Source organism: Cardiocondyla obscurior, linkage group LG14 (assembly GCF_019399895.1).
Source record: "Cardiocondyla obscurior isolate alpha-2009 linkage group LG14, Cobs3.1, whole genome shotgun sequence".
NCBI lineage: Eukaryota > Metazoa > Arthropoda > Insecta > Hymenoptera > Formicidae > Cardiocondyla > Cardiocondyla obscurior.
Window position 1 is genome coordinate 1,932,709 of NC_091877.1, and position 12,104 is coordinate 1,944,812.

The 12,104-nt window shown below is 36.9% G+C and overlaps 1 protein-coding gene and 1 long non-coding RNA gene across 2 annotated transcripts in view; one reads left to right on the plus strand and one right to left on the minus strand.

Moving 5' to 3' along the window:
- Window positions 1–12,104, minus strand: part of LOC139107873 (glutamate receptor ionotropic, kainate 2) — a 99,292-nt gene that overhangs the window by 77,598 nt on the left and 9,590 nt on the right. The gene's annotated exons all lie outside the window — the stretch shown is intronic.
- LOC139107874 (uncharacterized) overlaps window positions 1–12,104 on the plus strand; it is a 49,868-nt gene that overhangs the window by 10,179 nt on the left and 27,585 nt on the right. The window lies entirely within an intron of this gene.

Sequence of the window (12,104 nt, forward strand, 5' to 3'; positions counted from 1 at the left end):
AGAGGACTAATACCCTCCTTTTCGGCATTCAAACTCTCATCGTAAAATGCCCCGGGGTCGTTTACAGAAATTAATGGGGCGTTCCTTTAGCACGATAAAAAGCAGCAGGGTGCATTCCTGACCCAGCTTCAGAGACAATTTTAGGGCCGCGCGATAGTGAGCGATAGCCAAAAGTGATAACCACCGTAGCCGATAAGCATTTGGCACGACGAATAGCAGTTTTTAATGAAAGCCACGCTGAATATGTTCATTCGTACCCGCATTCCAATTAAATATATTCTTTTTCCTTAAATTAGACGTAGATAAAAAAAAATAAAATAAAATAAAATAAAATAAATAAAATAAAATAAAATAAAATTAAAGCTGCTCTGTCTTGAGATAAAAGAAGATGATTTGTTGAATCGGGTAGCAAGATGAATGGATACATCGTAAGCGGTAACGAGCTCTCTTAGTATTTACGTCTCGCCAAATCACCGGTCCTCCACGTTCCCCGTTTTTCATTAGACCTTAACCCTTCCTGATGGTATTCTCAGTCCAACGCGCTCTTTTACTTTTCCTTCCGCGTCGTAACTAACTAATCCATTTATCTGTAACGGAGGATGCGCATTAGCCGCCCTTCATCCCTCATCCCGTAGTATTGTTCGCCATCGGTGTTGCTCTGCCCGGCGCTACTCTGTTTCCTCCGTTTTCGTTTGTAACACGTTAAGGACTTTGATCCTCTCGGAAATACTCGCGACGACTTCTTTCGGTATTTTCTTACGATTCGACTACGGGCCGTGCTCCGACCATTAGCTACGTTTAAATAACGAATAGGTAATCCCGAAAATCCCCAGGTGTGTTTACTATTGCTTTTAGTAGTCGCTCCGATACTCTCCGCGCGTTTTAGTTAAAATCCAAAATGAGAATAATTATCGCATACAAATAATTATAATATAAACGTCGCTGAAAGGAACGTGCTTGTATATTTTAAATAAAAAGCACTCAAATTTAAAAAAAAAAAAAGATTTAACTACATGAACGAATAAGTGCGTTATTTACGAGGAAAAAAAAATCTCTTGCGCTTAGAGCTGTATATAATTTTGAACGAATCTTCCTGAATTACGTTAGTTTTAATTTTGCACAAAGCACTGTACTATTTTTCAAAGAGTTTTGCAGCTATGCACCCTTAAATCCCTGGGAAGTATTTTTGAAAAACGGCCGGAGATTACCAGCAAAAACAGCTCGGTGCTCAACGAAACGCTTCGCGTCACGGATGATATTCGGGACTTCCGCGCATTGTTACGACGGTAGTGCCGGCAAAAAACATCAGCTTGAACGCATTATACATCGTCAAAGAACATTACGGAGCTTCTTAAATTGCAATATTAATAATTCGAATATTTTGAAGCAGTGCAATGTAGCTCGGGAAGAAACCTCGCGTTTAGTTATCCCTCCGAAATTACAAACCTATTTACGTGTGTTATTTCCGCGTTTCGAGTTTACCATTTGTTAGCATTATTTGCGCTATATCTTCTGCTTGACGTTTGTACATATATATCTATGACCAATTTGCATGTAGGTCTTGGTCAATCTCGTGGGATCTGCGGCAGAATTACGGAGAATCCGGCAAGTTAATATTGCTAATTCCGCATAAATCGTAACGCGTATCCATTAGAAAGCACGGGTTGAATAGTTCTCTCTGCCTAGTACATGCATTTTCCGAGTAACAAAACTATGCGAACGCTTGCCGCGGAATATTGATAATACAACGACGATATGATCAAATAATCTCTAGGGAGCCATAATTTTCTCGTGGAGGTTTACAAAGAAAATAATAACGAACGTACTTGAGAGCGAAATGAAAGCGATCAATGTGATACGAGTATCGCATAATTCGTTTTTTTTTTTTTTTTTTTTTTGCGTTATTAGATTCTTTTATACTACGTATATACTGCACGTTACTTCGTTTTATTAGAGTTAAAAAAAAAATTTTTCTTCTTTATTATACACAATTTCTATAGAATAAAGTAATATATGCGCTTTTGACTCGCCTCGTCTCTTCTTTCGAGTCTCATAAACCTCCGATATAATATTTCAACGACGCCGGTACGGCGATATTGCTAACGAGAAACTTGAAGGCTGTTCGTTATAACACCTTGTGATTACAAGCGTGCGTGAGATTAAAGGAAGAAGATGAGCAATTCTAGAAACTTTAGACCAAGAAATTTACTCGTATCCTAGTTGCACCCGCGTGTCTGAAAGTACGATTTGGCACAGCTCGCGCTTGCGTTAAAATTTCTCCTGCTAAATTTTAATATACAGCTCCGATCAAACATATATTTCTCGAGATTACAAAAATTAAAAAAAAAGTTACATATATATAAAATTAATAAAAACAATTAAATTGCATTTATCGCTATAGCGATCGAGCAATCAGCATCGGAAGTTAGAATAGTAAACATGCTTTCCAGAAAGACGGCCGAGACATTGTAAAGTGACGCACAATGGGGAACGGAAACGCGTCGGGATATACAGAAAATTCACGGTATTTATTCTGGGCGAATTGCGGCTAATAAAAACGGCGCTAGTTTAAATTCACTTTAGAACTCCTCTCGCATGGAAGAATAGGGGGCGGAATCACATGAGCGCTTTTAAATGCCGCCGCGCGGAATGGTGCTCGATAATACATCGGTGCGCTCCGCCAGCGCATAAAAAGTAATACTTTCTTGGCGACGCCAATATTTCTTGTATTATGTGCGTTCATCTCATTCTACGTGGATGAGTAACGCGTGCTTACGCTCGTTCGCTCATGCTTCTTATCCCAGGTCGTAAAGCACTGCGTGAAAAGCACCGCAATATCGTCTACGATACATTGGATGTACCTAAAATTCTGCGCGGAGTTTTCGTTCACGGTAGAGGCAATATGCGCCCGCGCAAAATTCAATATCACTTTAGCTTAATGAATGAAAGTAACTTCTACTTGCTGCTTATGAAATAAGGTACGCTGTTAATTATAAATATTTGTATTAAAATGATAATTAATATAACCGTCGTGAAGAAAATAAGGCATTAATTTTCGAAGAGAGAGGATATCTTTATCCGATGCTTCCTATCCGTGATCAATTCAATTTCGTCGGCTGTAATTTCCTTCATTAAAAGAACAATAACGAAATATTGGATGTAACTAGTAAGTAAGCTTGTAGCAGGATCCGCTTATGCGATGTTGAGTTCGTAACTCTCCTTTTCGCTTTATATTCGTCTCGATAAGCGGCTGCTTGGTTCAACTCGGGGGGCTACTTTTATCGGTCGGGCATGGATAAAACTTTGCTGTTTTACTTTATAATACGATAAATTCAATCTTTCTTCTTGTGCCCGGTTGCTCACGCGACCGCTTCCCTATGAATGGTATTATTTTCAAAATATCAAGCTCTGTTTTTTTTTTACAATAAATAACGGTGCGTATTAAAAAAATTACGGCAATAAAATTTTTATAATTTTAAAAGGGCGAGATTGGAAAAAAAGAAAAAAAAAAAGGGGGGGATATCGTCGCGTTTGTACAAAAGGGAAGGGAACGTTTAAGTACATTAAATTCTCCCAAACTGAGAGGCGTGAAAAGCATGTTAATGCACGTTTAGTATAAGGGCACATAATTTAGTATGGCGTCGCACGTATTTGTATTCAGAGATAGTCCGCGACCGCGGGGGATGTAGGGAGCATAACATTCTTAACCACAACCTCGGCTTCATCAGCATCGCGAGCTTCAATTTCGATTGCTCTACGTTCTTTGTCTTTCCACGCCCGAGAGGAAAGAGAAGGCAGCTTTTGTCGTTGCCGGGTTTCCTCTCTGGACGAGACTCGAATTTCATCGGGGGGAGGGGAGGGGAGGAACGAAACGACCCTCCCATTCAGATAAGACTAAGGCGCAGACTACGACGATGACTATGGGAAGGGGTTGGAATAAGACAGCTGATGAAGAGAGGATTTACAAAAAAAAAAGAAAGAAAGAAAGGAAAAAAAAAAAAATAGAACAGCGTGAAAAAAGATGGCGCGATCTTTTCAAGCTTTTTAAAAATCACTCCTCCTCGCGAGCGCATCACTCTCATCTGAAACAGGAATGCAAAAACTTGGCAGAAGAAGTCAGAGATTGAGAAACGATTCCCGGTAGATACGGGGAGACAGAGTGCGATGGGGAGATAGTGAAGGGAGGATGACGAGATAAGAAGATGACTACAGATCAGGAGCATAGTCCTCGAAAAGTAGAGTGAAACTTTATTTTATTTTTTTTTTTTTCTTAAAACTTTTCCATTTGACCGACGGATTATACAGGAGAGCTCTTTCGGAAACTTGAGCAAATCGGGGGGGGATTGCTACAACTAAGAGTTGATGAGTGGAAGCGCGCGAGAAACTTTGCGAGACTTAATATTATTAATTATTATTATATAACAAACCAATTGTCGACAAATAAGAAATAACTCTTCCATTAATTTGAATTTTAGAAAAATACCTTGATATTAACACAGTGAGTTACTTTCACAGATTAATGTGTAAATTAATCGTATACTTAAAATTTTTTTTTGTATTTAAAAACGAGTGGAGACGCAGCTTTTATTGTCAAAATAGCTTTTGTAGGAATTATGTAACCCAAATTTGATTCGATCGAAACCGTAACGGTGTGAGTTACTGCCAAGTGGTTTCTAGGGCGGATTTCCTCCGCTGCCGCGTAAAGTCGATACGCCTCCTAGTTTGCGACCGAGATCGTGGTTTATCCACGAGCCATGGTTTGAAACCGTAACCATTAACGGTACATCTCAGAACAGACCTGCATACGACGTTAATGATCTATCAATCTTTTTTTTTCTCCTCTCAATCAATACGATCAAAAAACGTTAGACTATAAAAATAAAACCAATCTCTATAAAATTCTATTTCAAAAATTGATCTAGCACTCGGCGTCTAGTTTTATTTGTTTTACAATCGGTTACGTTTTAACAACAAGCCGAGTACAATATGCTACCAATGTACGTAGGAACGAGGCATTAAGTTAATACCTTCCATTAGTGGAGTTCTTTAATCGCGGAATTATCGTTAAAAAAGAAAAAAGGATTAAAGAAATTAAAAAAAAAAAATTTACAACAATGAAATAATAGAATATATAAAACGGTGTACTGTATTAATAATAGTATCATCGACGTGTGCATTAATTACTTATTCCCGTGTGAAAGCCGATTAAAACTGCGTCGGCGTTGAAGGATACGGATTCGCACCGCGGTACATACTCGAGGCGCCGTCTCTAACTCTCCACTAACGAGTTATTAAACTAATGTCTCTCATTAGCGGAAACCCACCCTTGATTCCGCGGAAGAACGTGGCAAGGGGCACCTTACATACTGATGCGCGGGGCTCGTGCATAGCCGCCGGTGTGTACGTGCTACTCGAAATTGGTCTCGTTAGTATGCCGCGCAGTTTCGAGTTAAAGTGCGTTCGCAGCAGCAGCCACTCCGTCACGCACACGAGAAAATCGGGTGCGAGCGAATTTAACAACGTCCCCGCGCCATTAAATGCACGATCTGTTTTTGTGACGCCCGAGTTTGTTGTTAATACAATCAAAGACTATCTCTCTCTCTCTCTCTCTTTCTCTTTCGCACCGCGGATTCAATCGTTTCCATAATCAATCCTTAATTGCTATCCGAATTAAAGCTAAATTCGAGCCGTACCACAAGATGCATCGAGATCGGTTAATATATTTCAACATCCGTTACAGCTTGATTCACGCAACGTAATTATTTCGTCCGGGAGGAAAAGAAATGGCAAAAAATTAATTTCTGCAATTACTTTTGAGTATACATAAATAATATAAATATCGATCATAAACTCGTGTTAAAAAATGAGAATTGCACGTAATTCGATGGATGTTAAACTCGATACCGAATTTAGGAGTCGAATTGAATATTGTCTCGAATAGCATCTGAAATGTAAAATTAAAAAAAAGAAAAAAAAAGAAAAAAAAAAGAAGATAGAAAAAGAAAAAAAACGTTGACCAGATGTAGTTATCTGCGAATTATGCTGTTGGTGGTTGTGTCGACGATTCACTCGCGGTGGAGCTTCCGCATGGGCTTGCGGTAACCCGCGGAACCACACTTTGAGAGGCGCTGTTCCACTAATGCAATTTCTGCCGCGATCGATCAGGCTACACGCAAAGACCTCGTAGGACATACCAAACTTATCGAACATTTACGCATATTGGAATAGATCCCGATCAGCGATCGCGAAAAACTTCTCTAATGCGTTATACATACAACTTTTTCCGTTGGCCATCATCACCCCGACTCGGCTATAAAAGCTAATATAACGATGTCTTTGTGCGGAAAGTAACTCAATCGTTAAAATAATTTTAAAACGTGTAAAAGAAAAAGATAAAAATATATCACTAATATATTATCTTTTAAATACCGTTCGGAGCTCTGAACAGTTAAAAATATTCACGCCCCGTACATTTAATTAATAATTAATCAAAATATTATGCGGTTTGTTTAATAACGATTAGAATTGTTCTGATTTGATCGTTGCATTAATGCATAGAAGTTATAGTTGTATGAAATTTAACGAGAACTTAGTTCGTGATCGAGCTATTAGATAACAAAGGGAGCTTAAACGCCTGCTATATCTCTTGGAAATAGAACGTCGAATAGGATAATCACAGTTCTATTTCCCGTAAATTATAATACATCGCAACGTTTTATGGCGATAAGAAACCGAGTATAACGCAGACTAGGTAATGTTTAGTCCCGTAGCGTTTTTAGAATTATTTTGTAATCGTAATATCGCCGAGCACTTGCAGGGCGATTTCCAATAGCGTTCCAATAACCGTGACGGTGTATCTTCCGAATTCTATCGGCGGTCTCTCGACTTGCTCGTCGAACAAACCCGGGGATCTTCCGGCGAGTGTTATTCCGAAACCTGAGTCCACGTCGAGATTGAGAGAATCCTCATGCTTCCCATGAATACGGAATCAGGGTTTTGTAAGTTCCAATCTGTTGTATGTAACACGAGCTCGCTCGCACCTTAAAGAAACTACTCGCAACGATACTTTGTGGCGGAACTAAATAAATCGAATCTGAGCATCGAAACGTTGAGATATCTACGTTCAAACGATCTATGTTGATAAGTCAAAAGCGAAAAATTTACGTGGCGAACGTAGAGTAGAGAGTGGAACTATTTTCAAAAAAGAATTTTCAGACATGCATAGTAGAATAATAATATTAATAAATATATATTTCAAAATGTCAGTTTTGACGTACGTAAAATTAAAAATAGATAATAAATAAGAATTCTGATAGCGATTTTTTTTTTCTTTTTTTTTACAGTTATAATTAATTTCATTGTTAACGTAGTCGCGAAGAAAGTAGAGAACGTATCTATAATAATTTCAAGTCAATTTTTAACCGTGCATTAGCATTTTCGATATTCCTCTCGCGCGTGAGTGAGAAAGGATATTAATCGATCATATATGAAAAGAATAATGTCGGTCTGCGCAGTATCTCACCGCGGAAGATCAGACTTTCATGAAAGTTAATAAATATTTCGATCGGCACGCCCGTATCCTATTTCTTTTTTTAAACTCGTAAGCCCTACGGTACTTTGATCGATTATCAATAACATCGTCATGGTAATTTCTTTAATATTCCCTAATCAACGTCAATCAATTCAATACAATTTCACATCGAAAAAAGAAAAGGAAGGAAAAGAAAAAAAAATCATTATCGTGAGATCTAATATAAATTAATAAATACATTCAAAAGTCTAGCTAAACGCTTTAATTAACGATGTTAATTAAAACTTATGTCGTTTCGGCGGACAATTCACGGAACAAAACACTCGATGAATAATTCTGCAGTTGGAATCGCGGACTCAGAAACTGTTGCCGATGGCATCGAACGCCGTCCAAACTAACGCCGCGGCGGGCGGACACATTTTCAAACTGGAGGGACGAATGTAGCGTTGAATAATGCAATATGCGCTTGGTAGTGGATTAATGCGGTCGGTCTTGCACGCAAGTGCAAACTTCATCGATGCACGGATGATAACGTCTTCGAGCCGATATAACGCTTTCGAACAAAGCAAATAGTATTCAAGGATTGTCAATAAAATTGATTTTCACCTAGCTTCGTGCATGAATATGCATTCAGAAAATGAAATTAAGCAATTAGTTATACAGCTCCTCAGTTTCGTGCACGCAAAATAAAAAAAAAAATAATAATAAAAAAAAAAGAGTTCAACAATTTAATTTAGCGACGTTCTGCCAACTGCTATTTACGTTTTAATTGTTATTTAATTTTATGTAACACTTCGTAATCTACTAGACGATTAAGAAAGTAAAAAAAAAAGACTTTGAGATATATTTTCTGTACAAAGATTCTTTATGATAATAACGTTGACGCTTAGAAAGTGAATAAGACGGAACGATACCGCGAAGGCTGAAGGATCATCGTAATGTCGCGTAAAATTGCTTGAAGATATGCACATTCGCTGCGTGTCGTCCATTCAGGAAAATTTCGCTAAGATATACGCCGTCATACCTGTAGGGACGAAAGTTATTTCGAGAGAAATATCCAATTTTTACATCTAAACGATATGTGTTTTTGCACGATGAGTATAACTCGTATAAACACCGCACGTAGCAGAAAGAAATGCTGGACACAATTTCGAATATCACTTACAATTAGGTCGTTATTCGTTTACATGTATTAATTCCGAGGAATGTATGCGAACTCACGTAATGATGTATAAATAGCCTCGTCTACATTGTCGTCTCTTCGAGTTGGTTAGTTATCTCAAATAACAGTGGAAACAATTTCATATTAATGGATTCATCTCCGTGGAAACGTTGAATGTTTATTTGACATTATCAGCGCACTTAACTGTCTTTATACGCCGACAGTTACGCACGTCAAAGAATTAACAATTCATTAGTCGGTTGCGTTTGTCAAAAACTTTATTTCTATAAAAAAAAAAACGGAAGTGTTCAATTAAAAGCAATTGTTATTATTACGGAATATTAAGTGGTGCTAAATAGAACGAGAATATATCGTCGTTGAGTAATAAAAAAAGGGAAGGATATTTAAAAAGAATGAAATATATCGCTCTCCGCTGTGTTATCAGGATATTTAATTTAAAACGTTAGTTTAGAATCGGAAATATACGAGATAAAAAAGAAATAGAAAATAAAAAATTTAAAAAGAACTTATAATTAGGATAGTTGAAAAATTAAATCGATAGCTTAACCGAAGTTAACCTGACATCTTACTCGAAGAACGTTCGTAAGTCAACGTTCGAGCTTTGCGATTGGAACAGTTCCAACAGTATCCACCGAGAACGATATGTCTCTTTTCCTTGGAAAATATTTACTGTTTCTTAGTATTCTTTTAAGCGAAAGTCAGCTAGAATCTATGTGCGGACAGCGACATAGTTTGTGATTCCTATACGTCGTCATGCTTATATCACATTTTTTAAATTATCACGTGGCAACATAAACAGCTAATTCACGCGTAATACCAATTTTTTAAAAATAGAAAATACTTCGTATTATCTGAATTTCTATTTGTCTTGAGAACGCTCGTAATTAAATTTTGTAAAACAGTCGAAACTTGAACAGAAAAGTAATAAAATTAAAAAAAAAGATTAATTAAAATCAAAAGTTATGCTCTTAATATTTTTTATTTATTTTATCATCAAAATTTTAAAAGTTTCTTTTAAAATATTCAAATATTCAATCAATATTTCAAGAGCAACGCCATTACCGTTGCAGAAAAAGATGCAGATAATGCGGACGCGCGATTACTTATTGATTGAAGAGATAAGAAATACGAGCATTGTCCTCCGCCAAATGGAAATCGACTCATGCCTTTTCCTGTTTCAAGCCATCTGTATATCGCAAATGGGAAAGAAAGAAAGAAAGTTAAAAAGAGGCATTAAGAAAATTGTACGGTTTTCGGGGATTTACCTTACTCCCGGATTTTATTCTCGATGTATCAAGTCACTCATGCTATTATATTTTCTGAGAAAAGTTTTATCTTCTATCTCGTTCAGATCCATTTTCTGTTGCTTCAGTTTTGCGATTAGATATTTTTCGGTGCAAACGTTACATCGTACGTGAGGGCAAAGCGTTATTGCAAATAAATAAATGTCATTTTCTTGGCATTCTTCGGAATAGCTATTTTAGAGTGTGAATACGCGGCATTTAGTCTACGCCGGTGAAGCGTTAGCTGGAAATCTGACGGGTTCAGGGGTAGTTGGCTGAAGCCCCGAGTGTAATCGCATTATGACCCTCGTGTATAGCTCTCATTACACCCCCGACAGCACTCCATCATTGCCCCCTCCAGTTTGCTGGAAGCGCAGACGAATGGCTAAAACGAAGCTTTATCGTCAAACTAGCTTCCTAAATGCGGTCAGTGCCTCCATGCCTTTAAACGTTTTGATAAAGCTCATCTCGCACGTGACACATAATTTCTGTTTCTCGCGCTGTTACACCGTCATTACATAATGTCACGCATAAATGCAAAATAATGTCGTTTAGTAATAAATGTTTGATTTAGGTAAAATTAATTTTTACATGTTTAAATTATAAAATAAAATTTTTCCGAGTCTTTTGATTCTTTCTCTCTTAAAAAGATTTTACAAAACGTACGCATACATAGTAAATTTTTCAAAAGAATTTTACTTTTACGGAGTTTTCGGACGACGTGTCCTCAACTGAAGTTTATAATAGCAAATTTGAATTATTTCATGCGTAAAAAATAGAAGCATTTATCAATGCACAGATTGGGGTTTTTTTTTTTTTACGCGAAAGAATAACGTTTGGGTATGCTAGAAAATATCGCAGTCGATTGCAGTAAGCCGAGGCTGTATTTTAGGTAGGAATTCCATTTTTGCTTTCATGCAACGGCAGGTTTGTGACGTTGTCACGATTATTGGTTTTTTACAATATATTAAAAAAAAATAAATAAATAAATCTTGACCCATTAAAATTAAAATTAAATTTTTATAAACTTTAAAATATTTTATACATTAATTTAGATACTTATTTTATTTTATTTTGTTATTTATCTCCCCTGCCAAATAAATAATATACACTTTCGCAACATAATGTAACGATTGAGCGAACAATAAGGAGCGGAAAACTTATGCGATCTAGACATTTTCGCGTAATATCGATTTTGTACGTAAGATATATGAGATATCCACAACACTAATGGCTCTGATCCATCAGTCAAACCACCACCAGATGTTATGATCGACGGGCGATCAGTGATATCTGACAAACCATCTTAATCACTCTACTCACGTCAAGATAATGGTGGGGTTTAAGAATACACTAAAGAAACCGAGCCGATCCATTTCGATTTGATCAAACAAGAAAAGCGTTACGAAGTAAAATAGCCACAGCAGAAATTTACACATCCGACAAGCCGACGTGAAATACGGATTGCTATCGTTAAGATCGTCAGGTCCAGACGTTTTCCCAAGAGTCAAATATTTTATTATTGACTTTTCCGGCTGCGACAAACCTCGTTACAGAGAGGATATTACTTCAGTTCGCTGAACTATTTTTCTGCCAAGAAGAATTCATTTGTTTGCGTATCTCTATCGAAGTTGAAAAAATCTATGAGAAAAGTTTGCGACTTTACAGAAATGTCTATTATATGTATATAGAAGAAGTCAGCTGATTTACTAGAATATTTGTCGCGTGGAATCCAGTATTACGTGAAAAATTAGGAAAAATATTTAAAGAATAAATTTTTCATAATATGACATTGTTCTAAAAAAAGAATTCTTCTTTTGGATAATTATAAAAAATTAATTTTAATTAAGATTAAAGATAACGTTTATAAATTAACGAAAAATTAATATTCAAAACTAACCAAATTACACCGGTAATTAAAAAGTTTATAATTTTTTATTCTAGTTCGCCTACTATTTCCGTATTTTTAAATCGTCCTAGATATGCATGTGCTATTGATTCGATTTATTCCTGACCCGATTACGTCCTGAAAAACGGGCTTCGGCAGATTCTTCTTTTGCTACTCTCTGGCGCATCGACAAATATTTCGCTCGACTGATACCTTGGG